The sequence below is a fragment of the Parambassis ranga genome, chromosome 2 (genome assembly GCF_900634625.1).
Source record: "Parambassis ranga chromosome 2, fParRan2.1, whole genome shotgun sequence".
NCBI classification, from domain to species: domain Eukaryota; kingdom Metazoa; phylum Chordata; class Actinopteri; family Ambassidae; genus Parambassis; species Parambassis ranga.
The window spans coordinates 18790002-18802212 of NC_041023.1; positions in this window are offsets into that span (position 1 = coordinate 18790002).

The following is a 12211-nucleotide window of genomic DNA, read 5'->3' on the forward strand; positions in this document are numbered from 1 at the left end:
TCTTGGAATTCTGACGGTGTTCTTATTTTTTGTCTAAAGTCTTCGGTTTGGAGACACCGAGGCGTTGTTCGGAGGGTGCAACCCCCATTAAAATACATGGGATCTGCCTGAGAGGAGTAAAAGGAGAACCACACAGGTGTCGTAAAGAGGGCTTAATTAGGCAGGCAGGGCTGTTACCATGGTGACAGGCTGACACACAGAACTGGCATACAAAGCAGCCATATTTGTAGTCTTTATCCATCATTATGCATGATATGTGCCATATTCATTGCTATGGAGCTGTTTGCTACATATCTACATCAAAATCATTTAGTCTCCCTAAGCCTCAGCTATTATTCCAAGATCAGACAATTCATCTGCTGTTCAAAGCAATTATTCAGCTCCTATTCAGATTAATTCAGCTGTTTTATGACTGCTTCAGATATTATTTAGATTAATTCAGCTGTTACATGCAGATTTCTTATTCTCAAAGAGTTCAAAGCAATCGTTCAAATAAGCGTTCAAAGCAATGCTTCAGCTGCAATCAAACTTGCATTTTCTTCAGGAAATGCTTTTTCTAGTTAGTTTGATTGCAGAGCAATCAAACTTTAGTTCTTCTACTTCTTTATTTTTATTATATTTTCTTCCGTACACTTTTTGGCTCAGCGTATCTTGGGCATACTTTGTGCTATTGAAACCGTTCAAATGTCAAAATGTTCAGCTTATTGAGGACATGATGGGTCAACTTTTAGTTTTTTTCAGCTATTTATAGTTTTTAAAATATTAAGCATTTTATAAAATTAATTTAACATTGAAGTCTATGAGAGAGCCCTTCAGAGTCTTCAACTTTTAAAAGTTTTCAGCGCCTGCATACTTTCAGCTACAGAAACCATTCAAAGATCAAAATGTTCAGCTTCTTCTGCTCTTTTCAGCTATTACTTTTCAGAGTTCTCCTGTTTCTAGTTTTCAAATGGTTAACAGTTTTATACCAAGTGGTTTTGAGGTCTCCTCTGAGTTTAACATTAGTGTGTATTGCGTGGAGACTTCAAAGGCAGAGTGGGTGATGTCATCGCTCAGAGTGCGGGAGGGAAAAAAATTAAACCAGTTTCTGCGTTTCTATCCTGCTGCCATGTCTGCACCTTTTATCTGACAGGGATAATTTGGCCACCAGTTCGAAGGAAAAATGGTTTGGGTTCTGATGGTGTCACTCTTAAAACTCAACACCAAACAGTTTTGCCTGTAGATCGAGCTGTTCGGGGGGAGTGCCGGTCATTCTTCCATTAAGACATAATGTAAAACCAAAAACAGAGAAGCAGAGCTGCCATATTTTCTAACTCGCCGCCATCTCCACATCTTCGACATCCCAGACATAAAAATCGTACCAGTTGTAGAGCAACTTCTTGGGATTCTGACGGTGTTCTTATTTTTTGTCTAAAGTCTTCGGTTTGGAGAATACGAGACGTTGTTCGGAGGGTGCAACCCCCATTAAAATACATGGGATCTGCCTGAGAGGAGTAAAAGGAGAACCACACAGGTGTCTTAAATAGGGCTTAATTAGGTAGGCAGGGCTGTTACCATGGTGACAGGCTGACACACAGAACTGGCATACAAAGCAGCCATATTTGTAGTCTTTATCCATCATTACGCATGATATGTGCCATATTCATTGCTATGGAGCTGTTTGCTACATATCTACATCAAAATCATTTAGTCTCCCTAAGCCTCAGCTATTATTCCAAGATCAGACAATTCATCTGCTGTTCAAAGCAATTATTCAGCTCCTATTCAGATTAATTCAGCTGTTTTATGACTGCTTCAGATATTATTTAGATTAATTCAGCTGTTACATGCAGATTTCTTATTCTCAAAGAGTTCAAAGCAATCGTTCAAATAAGCGTTCAAAGCAATGCTTCAGCTTCTGCAATCAAACTTGCATTTTCTTCAGGAAATGCTTTTTCTAGTTTTTATTATTATTATATTTTCTTCCGTACACTTTTTGGCTCAGCGTATCTTGGGCATACTTTGTGCTATTGAAACCGTTCAAATGTCAAAATGTTCAGCTTATTGAGGACATGATGGGTCAACTTTTAGTTTTTTTCAGCTATTTATAGTTTTTAAAATATTAAGCGTTTTATAAAATTAATTTAACATTGAAGTCTATGAGAGATTTTTCAACTTTTAAAAGCTTTCAGCTAGGGATGGGGCCGATCCGATCCAGTATCGGTATCGGGTTCCGATACCAGCTTAATTAACGGATCGGAAATTTCCGATCCAACCTGGAGAAATTTCCGATCCAGAGTTAATGACTCACACGTGATCCCGGGCTAGGTGACGTGTCTGTGCTCCAATGAGACACTGACAGAGATGACACGCCTCCTTTAAGGAAATCCTCTGCAGTTTGCAAGTAGCAGTTTAAGCATTGAGCGCCATACAACATGTCCGCTGTGTGGAAATATTTTACGGTCGAAACGCCACAAAGTAAGACAGCAACGTGCAATGTTTGCAAAGCCATCGTTCCGAGAGGTGGAACCTCCGTTGCGACGTTCAACACTACAAATATAATTAAACACCTGAAAAAGCACCACTCGAGAGAGCACGAGGACTTTTTAACCAGGGGGCAGAAAGAAGAGAAGAGCCGCCAAGAATCACTTCTGGAATCATTCAAAAGGCAAAATAAACTTCCAGCAGACAACGTAAAAGCCAAAGGGATTACAGAGAAGTTGCTCAACTTCATCGTACTTGATGACCAACCCTTATCAGTGGTGGAAAACGAGGGGTTTCGCAGCCTGATTGAACACTTGCAGCCCAGGTATAGTTTACCGTCCAGGAGATATTTGTCAGAGACGGCGCTACCTGAACTGTACAACAGAGTGTCAACCAAGTTAGCCGATAAGCTAAAAGGAGTTCCAGCCCTGAGCTTTACCACAGATATTTGGACTTCAGATGTCTGCCCAATGTCACTGATAAGTCTCACAGTGCATTGGGTTGATTCAGATACACATAGAATTTAAATAAATATCCATTTAAACCCTTAAAGTTGCATATTTGTTTTCAGGATGGGATTTCTGCCGTTTTCTAACCTCATACTTACCTCAAGTTGCTTTTTGGAGAGAAGTTTATTACAGCCTCGTAAAATCAACAATAATGATAATAATCATAGTGATATAAAAGCAAATAGAGCTATGGTATCGGAATACTATCGGTATCGGCAGATATCCAAATTCAGGTATCGGAATCGGATCGAAAGTGAAAAAATGTGGATCGGTGCATCCCTACTTTCAGCGTTGGCATACTTTCAGCTACAGAAACCATTCAAAGATCAAAATGTTCAGCTTTTTCAGGTCTTTTCAGCTATTACTTTTCAGAGTTCAGCTATTTATAGTTTTTAAAATATTAAGCGTTTTATAAAATTAATTTAACATTGAAGTCTATGAGAGAGCCCTTCAGAGTCTTCAACTTTTAAAAGTTTTCAGCGCCTGCATACTTTCAGCTACAGAAACCATTCAAAGATCAAAATGTTCAGCTTCTTCTGCTCTTTTCAGCTATTACTTTTCAGAGTTCTCCTGTTTCTAGTTTTCAAATGGTTAACAGTTTTATACCAAGTGGTTTTGAGGTCTCCTCTGAGTTTAACATTAGTGTGTATTGCGTGGAGACTTCAAAGGCAGAGTGGGTGATGTCATCGCTTAGAGTGCGGGAGGGAAAAAAATTAAACCAGTTTCTGCGTTTCTATCCTGCTGCTATGTCTGCACCTTTTATCTGACAGGGATAATTTGTCCACCAGTTCGAAGGAAAAATGGTTTGGGTTCTGATGGTGTCACTCTTAAAACTCAACACCAAACAGTTTTGCCTGTAGATCGAGCTGTTCGGGGGGAGTGCCGGTCATTCTTCCATTAAGACATAATGTAAAACCAAAAACAGAGAAGCAGAGCTGCCATATTTTCTAACTCGCCGCCATCTCCACATCTTCGACATCCCAGACATAAAAATCGTACCAGTTGTAGAGCAACTTCTTGGAATTCTGACGGTGTTCTTATTTTTTGTCTAAAGTCTTCGGTTTGGAGACACCGAGGCGTTGTTCGGAGGGTGCAACCCCCATTAAAATACATGGGATCTGCCTGAGAGGAGTAAAAGGAGAACCACACAGGTGTCGTAAAGAGGGCTTAATTAGGCAGGCAGGGCTGTTACCATGGTGACAGGCTGACACACAGAACTGGCATACAAAGCAGCCATATTTGTAGTCTTTATCCATCATTACGCATGATATGTGCCATATTCATTGCTATGGAGCTGTTTGCTACATATCTACATCAAAATCATTTAGTCTCCCTAAGCCTCAGCTATTATTCCAAGATCAGACAATTCATCTGCTGTTCAAAGCAATTATTCAGCTCCTGTTCAAATTAATTCAGCTGTTTTATGACTGCTTCAGCTAATATTCAGATTCATTCAGCTGTTACATGCAGATTTCATATTCTCAAAGAGATTCAAAGCAATCGTTCAAATAAGCGTTCAAAGCAATGCTTCAGCTTCTGCAATCAAACTTGCATTTTCTTCAGGAAATGCTTTTTCTAGTTTTTATTATATTTTCTTCCGTACACTTTTTGGCTCAGCGTATCTTGGGCATACTTTGTGCTATTGAAACCGTTCAAATGTCAAAATGTTCAGCTTATTGAGGACATGATGGGTCAACTTTTAGTTTTTTTCAGCTATTTATAGTTTTTAAAATATTAAGCGTTTTATAAAATTAATTTAACATTGAAGTCTATGAGAGATTTTTCAACTTTTAAAAGCTTTCAGCGTTGGCATACTTTCAGCTACAGAAACCATTCAAAGATCAAAATGTTCAGCTTTTTCAGGTCTTTTCAGCTATTACTTTTCAGAGTTCAGCTATTTATAGTTTTTAAAATATTAAGCGTTTTATAAAATTAATTTAACATTGAAGTCTATGAGAGAGCCCTTCAGAGTCTTCAACTTTTAAAAGTTTTCAGCGCCTGCATACTTTCAGCTACAGAAACCATTCAAAGATCAAAATGTTCAGCTTCTTCTGCTCTTTTCAGCTATTACTTTTCAGAGTTCTCCTGTTTCTAGTTTTCAAATGGTTAACAGTTTTATACCAAGTGGTTTTGAGGTCTCCTCTGAGTTTAACATTAGTGTGTATTGCGTGGAGACTTCAAAGGCAGAGTGGGTGATGTCATCGCTCAGAGTGCGGGAGGGAAAAAAATTAAACCAGTTTCTGCGTTTCTATCCTGCTGCTATGTCTGCACCTTTTATCTGACAGGGATAATTTGTCCACCAGTTCGAAGGAAAAATGGTTTGGGTTCTGATGGTGTCACTCTTAAAACTCAACACCAAACAGTTTTGCCTGTAGATCGAGCTGTTCGGGGGGAGTGCCGGTCATTCTTCCATTAAGACATAATGTAAAACCAAAAACAGAGAAGCAGAGCTGCCATATTTTCTAACTCGCCGCCATCTCCACATCTTCGACATCCCAGACATAAAAATCGTACCAGTTGTAGAGCAACTTCTTGGAATTCTGACGGTGTTCTTATTTTTTGTCTAAAGTCTTCGGTTTGGAGACACCGAGGCGTTGTTCGGAGGGTGCAACCCCCATTAAAATACATGGGATCTGCCTGAGAGGAGTAAAAGGAGAACCACACAGGTGTCTTAAAGAGGGCTTAATTAGGCAGGCAGGGCTGTTACCATGGTGACAGGCTGACACACAGAATTGGCATACAAAGCAGCCATATTTGTAGTCTTTATCCATCATTACGCATGATATGTGCCATATTCATTGCTATGGAGCTGTTTGCTACATATCTACATCAAAATCATTTAGTCTCCCTAAGCCTCAGCTATTATTCCAAGATCAGACAATTCATCTGCTGTTCAAAGCAATTATTCAGCTCCTGTTCAGATTAATTCAGCTGTTTTATGACTGCTTCAGATATTATTTAGATTAATTCAGCTGTTACATGCAGATTTCTTATTCTCAAAGAGTTCAAAGCAATCGTTCAAATAAGCGTTCAAAGCAATGCTTCAGCTTCTGCAATCAAACTTGCATTTTCTTCAGGAAATGCTTTTTCTAGTTAGTTTGATTGCAGAGCAATCAAACTTTAGTTCTTCTACTTCTTTATTTTTATTATTATTATTATATTTTCTTCCGTACACTTTTTGGCTCAGCGTATCTTGGGCATACTTTGTGCTATTGAAACCGTTCAAATGTCAAAATGTTCAGCTTATTGAGGACATGATGGGTCAACTTTTAGTTTTTTTCAGCTATTTATAGTTTTTAAAATATTAAGCGTTTTATAAAATTAATTTAACATTGAAGTCTATGAGAGATTTTTCAACTTTTAAAAGCTTTCAGCGTTAGCATACTTTCAGCTACAGAAACCATTCAAAGATCAAAATGTTCAGCTTTTTCAGGTCTTTTCAGCTATTACTTTTCAGAGTTCAGCTATTTATAGTTTTTAAAATATTAAGCGTTTTATAAAATTAATTTAACATTGAAGTCTATGAGAGAGCCCTTCAGAGTCTTCAACTTTTAAAAGTTTTCAGCGCCTGCATACTTTCAGCTACAGAAACCATTCAAAGATCAAAATGTTCAGCTTCTTCTGCTCTTTTCAGCTATTACTTTTCAGAGTTCTCCTGTTTCTAGTTTTCAAATGGTTAACAGTTTTATACCAAGTGGTTTTGAGGTCTCCTCTGAGTTTAACATTAGTGTGTATTGCGTGGAGACTTCAAAGGCAGAGTGGGTGATGTCATCGCTTTGAGTGCGGGAGGGAAAAAAATTAAACCAGTTTCTGCGTTTCTATCCTGCTGCTATGTCTGCACCTTTTATCTGACAGGGATAATTTGTCCACCAGTTCGAAGGAAAAATGGTTTGGGTTCTGATGGTGTCACTCTTAAAACTCAACACCAAACAGTTTTGCCTGTAGATCGAGCTGTTCGGGGGGAGTGCCGGTCATTCTTCCATTAAGACATAATGTAAAACCAAAAACAGAGAAGCAGAGCTGCCATATTTTCTAACTCGCCGCCATCTCCACATCTTCGACATCCCAGACATAAAAATCGTACCAGTTGTAGAGCAACTTCTTGGAATTCTGACGGTGTTCTTATTTTTTGTCTAAAGTCTTCGGTTTGGAGACACCGAGACGTTGTTCGGAGGGTGCAACCCCCATTAAAATACATGGGATCTGCCTGAGAGGAGTAAAAGGAGAACCACACAGGTGTCTTAAAGAGGGCTTAATTAGGCAGGCAGGGCTGTTACCATGGTGACAGGCTGACACACAGAACTGGCATACAAAGCAGCCATATTTGTAGTCTTTATCCATCATTACGCATGATATGTGCCATATTCATTGCTATGGAGCTGTTTGCTATATATCTACATCAAAATCATTTAGTCTCCCTAAGCCTCAGCTATTATTCCAAGATCAGACAATTCATCTGCTGTTCAAAGCAATTATTCAGCTCCTATTCAGATTAATTCAGCTGTTTTATGACTGCTTCAGATATTATTTAGATTAATTCAGCTGTTACATGCAGATTTCTTATTCTCAAAGAGTTCAAAGCAATCGTTCAAATAAGCGTTCAAAGCAATGCTTCAGCTTCTGCAATCAAACTTGCATTTTCTTCAGGAAATGCTTTTTCTAGTTTTTATTATTATTATATTTTCTTCCGTACACTTTTTGGCTCAGCGTATCTTGGGCATACTTTGTGCTATTGAAACCGTTCAAATGTCAAAATGTTCAGCTTATTGAGGACATGATGGGTCAACTTTTAGTTTTTTTCAGCTATTTATAGTTTTTAAAATATTAAGCGTTTTATAAAATTAATTTAACATTGAAGTCTATGAGAGATTTTTCAACTTTTAAAAGCTTTCAGCGTTGGCATACTTTCAGCTACAGAAACCATTCAAAGATCAAAATGTTCAGCTTTTTCAGGTCTTTTCAGCTATTACTTTTCAGAGTTCAGCTATTTATAGTTTTTAAAATATTAAGCGTTTTATAAAATTAATTTAACATTGAAGTCTATGAGAGAGCCCTTCAGAGTCTTCAACTTTTAAAAGTTTTCAGCGCCTGCATACTTTCAGCTACAGAAACCATTCAAAGATCAAAATGTTCAGCTTCTTCTGCTCTTTTCAGCTATTACTTTTCAGAGTTCTCCTGTTTCTAGTTTTCAAATGGTTAACAGTTTTATACCAAGTGGTTTTGAGGTCTCCTCTGAGTTTAACATTAGTGTGTATTGCGTGGAGACTTCAAAGGCAGAGTGGGTGATGTCATCGCTTAGAGTGCGGGAGGGAAAAAAATTAAACCAGTTTCTGCGTTTCTATCCTGCTGCTATGTCTGCACCTTTTATCTGACAGGGATAATTTGTCCACCAGTTCGAAGGAAAAATGGTTTGGGTTCTGATGGTGTCACTCTTAAAACTCAACACCAAACAGTTTTGCCTGTAGCTCGAGCTGTTCGGGGAGAGTGCTGGTCATTCTTCCATTAAGACATAATGTAAAACCAAAAACAGAGAAGCAGAGCTGCCATATTTTCTAACTCGCCGCCATCTCCACATCTTCGACATCCCAGACATAAAAATCGTACCAGTTGTACAGCAACTTCTTGGAATTCTGACGGTGTTCTTATTTTTTGTCTAAAGTCTTCGGTTTGGAGACACCGAGGCGTTGTTCGGAGGGTGCAACCCCCATTAAAATACATGGGATCTGCCTGAGAGGAGTAAAAGGAGAACCACACAGGTGTCTTAAAGAGGGCTTAATTAGGCAGGCAGGGCTGTTACCATGGTGACAGGCTGACACACAGAACTGGCATACAAAGCAGCCATATTTGTAGTCTTTATCCATCATTACGCATGATATGTGCCATATTCATTGCTATGGAGCTGTTTGCTATATATCTACATCAAAATCATTTAGTCTCCCTAAGCCTCAGCTATTATTCCAAGATCAGACAATTCACCTGCTGTTCAAAGCAATTATTCAGCTCCTCTTCAGATTAATTCAGCTGTTTTATGACTGCTTCAGATATTATTTAGATTAATTCAGCTGTTACATGCAGATTTCATATTCTCAAAGAGTTCAAAGCAATCGTTCAAATAAGCGTTCAAAGCAATGCTTCAGCTTCTGCAATCAAACTTGCATTTTCTTCAGGAAATGCTTTTTCTAGTTTTTATTATTATATTTTCTTCCGTACACTTTTTGGCTCAGCGTATCTTGGGCATACTTTGTGCTATTGAAACCGTTCAAATGTCAAAATGTTCAGCTTATTGAGGACATGATGGGTCAACTTTTAGTTTTTTTCAGCTATTTATAGTTTTTAAAATATTAAGCGTTTTATAAAATTAATTTAACATTGAAGTCTATGAGAGATTTTTCAACTTTTAAAAGCTTTCAGCGTTGGCATACTTTCAGCTACAGAAACCATTCAAAGATCAAAATGTTCAGCTTTTTCAGGTCTTTTCAGCTATTACTTTTCAGAGTTCAGCTATTTATAGTTTTTAAAATATTAAGCGTTTTATAAAATTAATTTAACATTGAAGTCTATGAGAGAGCCCTTCAGAGTCTTCAACTTTTAAAAGTTTTCAGCGCCTGCATACTTTCAGCTACAGAAACCATTCAAAGATCAAAATGTTCAGCTTCTTCTGCTCTTTTCAGCTATTACTTTTCAGAGTTCTCCTGTTTCTAGTTTTCAAATGGTTAACAGTTTTATACCAAGTGGTTTTGAGGTCTCCTCTGAGTTTAACATTAGTGTGTATTGCGTGGAGACTTCAAGGCAGAGTGGGTGATGTCATCGCTCAGAGTGCGGGAGGGAAAAAAATTAAACCAGTTTCTATCCTGCTGCCATGTCTGCACCTTTTATCTGACAGGGATAATTTGGCCACCAGTTCGAAGGAAAAATGGTTTGGGTTCTGTTGGTGTCGGTCTTAAAACTCAACACCAAACAGTTTTGCCTGTAAATTGAGCTGTTCGGGGGGAGTGCCGGTCATTCTTCCATTAAGACATAATGTAAAACCAAAAACAGAGAAGCAGAGCTGCCATATTTTCTAACTCGCCGCCATCTCCACATCTTCGACATCCCAGACATAAAAATCGTACCAGTTGTAGAGCAACTTCTTGGGATTCTGACGGTGTTCTTATTTTTCGTCTAAAGTCTTCGGTTTGGAGAATATGAGACGTTGTTCGGAGGATGGTTTTACATAGGAAATGCATTAGGAGGGGGAAAGAGAGCTGCAGTTAGGGGCAGCTCATAAACATTCCGGTTGCCATGGATGCAGGCAGGCAGGGCCGTTACCATGGTGACAGACTGACTCACTAGAAGCATACAAAGCAGCCATATTTGTAGTCTTTGTCAGACTTTAAGCATTATATCTGTCATATTGATCATCCTTCAGCTGTATACTACTTTTCCACATTCAAATCACACAGCCTGAGCTTCTTATAGTCTTATGGTATTATTCCACCCTCAGACCTTTCATATGGTATATTCACAGGCTATTCTTTCAGGTCGTGACTTCATACTGTTCTTGTCTTCAGCTGTTTCTCTTTCATATCTTCATAATATTAAAACATTTTCTACTTTTCCAGATAAGAGCTTCATCTTTCTAAATTCTTAACTGTGTTTCAGCAAATTAAGTTCAGATTGCAGTTTCTCCAGCAATTCAGAGCAATCGTTCACATCAGCATTCAAAGCAATGCTTCAGCTGCGGCAATCAAACTTGCATTTTCTTCAGGAAATGCTTTTCTAGTTCTTATTATTCTTCCGTACGTTTTTTGGCTCAGCACATCTTCAGAATGCATGGGCCGATTCAAACCATTCAAACATCAAAAGATTCAGCTCATTCAGGACATTCCCGGAAACCTTCAATAATAATTACAAATATTATAATATTAAAAATATTAAACATTTTCCACCCTCAAATTAACATTGGAGTCAATGGGAGAGCCCTTCAAACCATGCCTTTTGCAAAATGCTACTGCTCCTACAAATATTAAGTTAGAGAAACCATTCGAGGCTTAAAATACTTCCAACGTCTTGGTCTTCAAAAGTTGTATTCAGAATTTGGAAGTTCAGCTCCGTCTTCAAATGATAGGGGATTAAAGATGAAGTGGTTTTTGAGGTCTCTTCTGAGTTTAACATTAGTGTGTATTGCGTGGAATGTTGGGAGCTAGAGTGGGTGAGTCATCGCTCAGAGTGCGGGAGGGAAAAAAATTAAACCAGTTTCTGCGTTTCTATCCTGCTGTCACGTCTGCACCTTTTATCTGACAGGGATAGTTTGGCCACCAGATCGAAGGAAAAATGGTCTGGGTTCTGTTGGTGTCGGTCTTAAAACTCAACACCAAACAGTTTTGCCTGTAGATCGAGCTGTTCGGGGAGAGTGCCGGTCATTCCTCCATTAAGACATAATGTAAAACCAAAAACAGAGAAGCAGAGCTGCCATATTTTCTAACTCGCCGCCATCTCCACATCTTCGACATCCCAGACATAAAAATCGTACCAGGTGTAGAGCAACTTCTTGGGATTCTGACGGTGTTCTTATTTTTTATCTAAAGTCTTCAGTTTGGAGAATATGAGACGTTGTTCGGAGGGTGGTTTTACATAGGAAATGCATTAGGAGGGGGAAAGAGAGAGCTGCAGTTAGGGGCAGCTGATAAACATTCCGGTTGCCATGGATGCAGGCAGGCAGGGCCGTTACCATGGTGACAGACTGACTCACTAGAAGCATACAAAGCAGCCATATTTGTAGTCTTTATCAGACTTTAAGCATTATATCTGTCATATTGATCATCCTTCAGCTGTATACTACTTTTCCACATTCAAATCACACAGCCTGAGCTTCTTATAGTCTTATGGTATTATTCCACCCTCGGACCTTTCATATGGTATATTCACAGGCTATTCTTTAAGGTCGTGACTTCATACTGTTCTTGTCTTCAGCTGTTTCTCTTTCATATCTTCATAATATTAAAACATTTTCTACTTTTCCAGATAAGAGCTTCATGTTTCTAAATTCTTAACTGTGTTTCAGCAAATTAAGTTCAGATTGCAGATTCTCCAGCAATTTAGAGCAATCCTTCACATCAGTGTTCAAAGCAATGCTTCAGCTGCGGCAATCAAACTTGCATTTTCTTCAGGAAATGCTTTTCTAGTTTCTGTTTGTCACCGAGTTTTTGTTGAATCTGTCTCTGAAATAGTCATTAAGTGTTTACTTCTGTAGGTAAAAT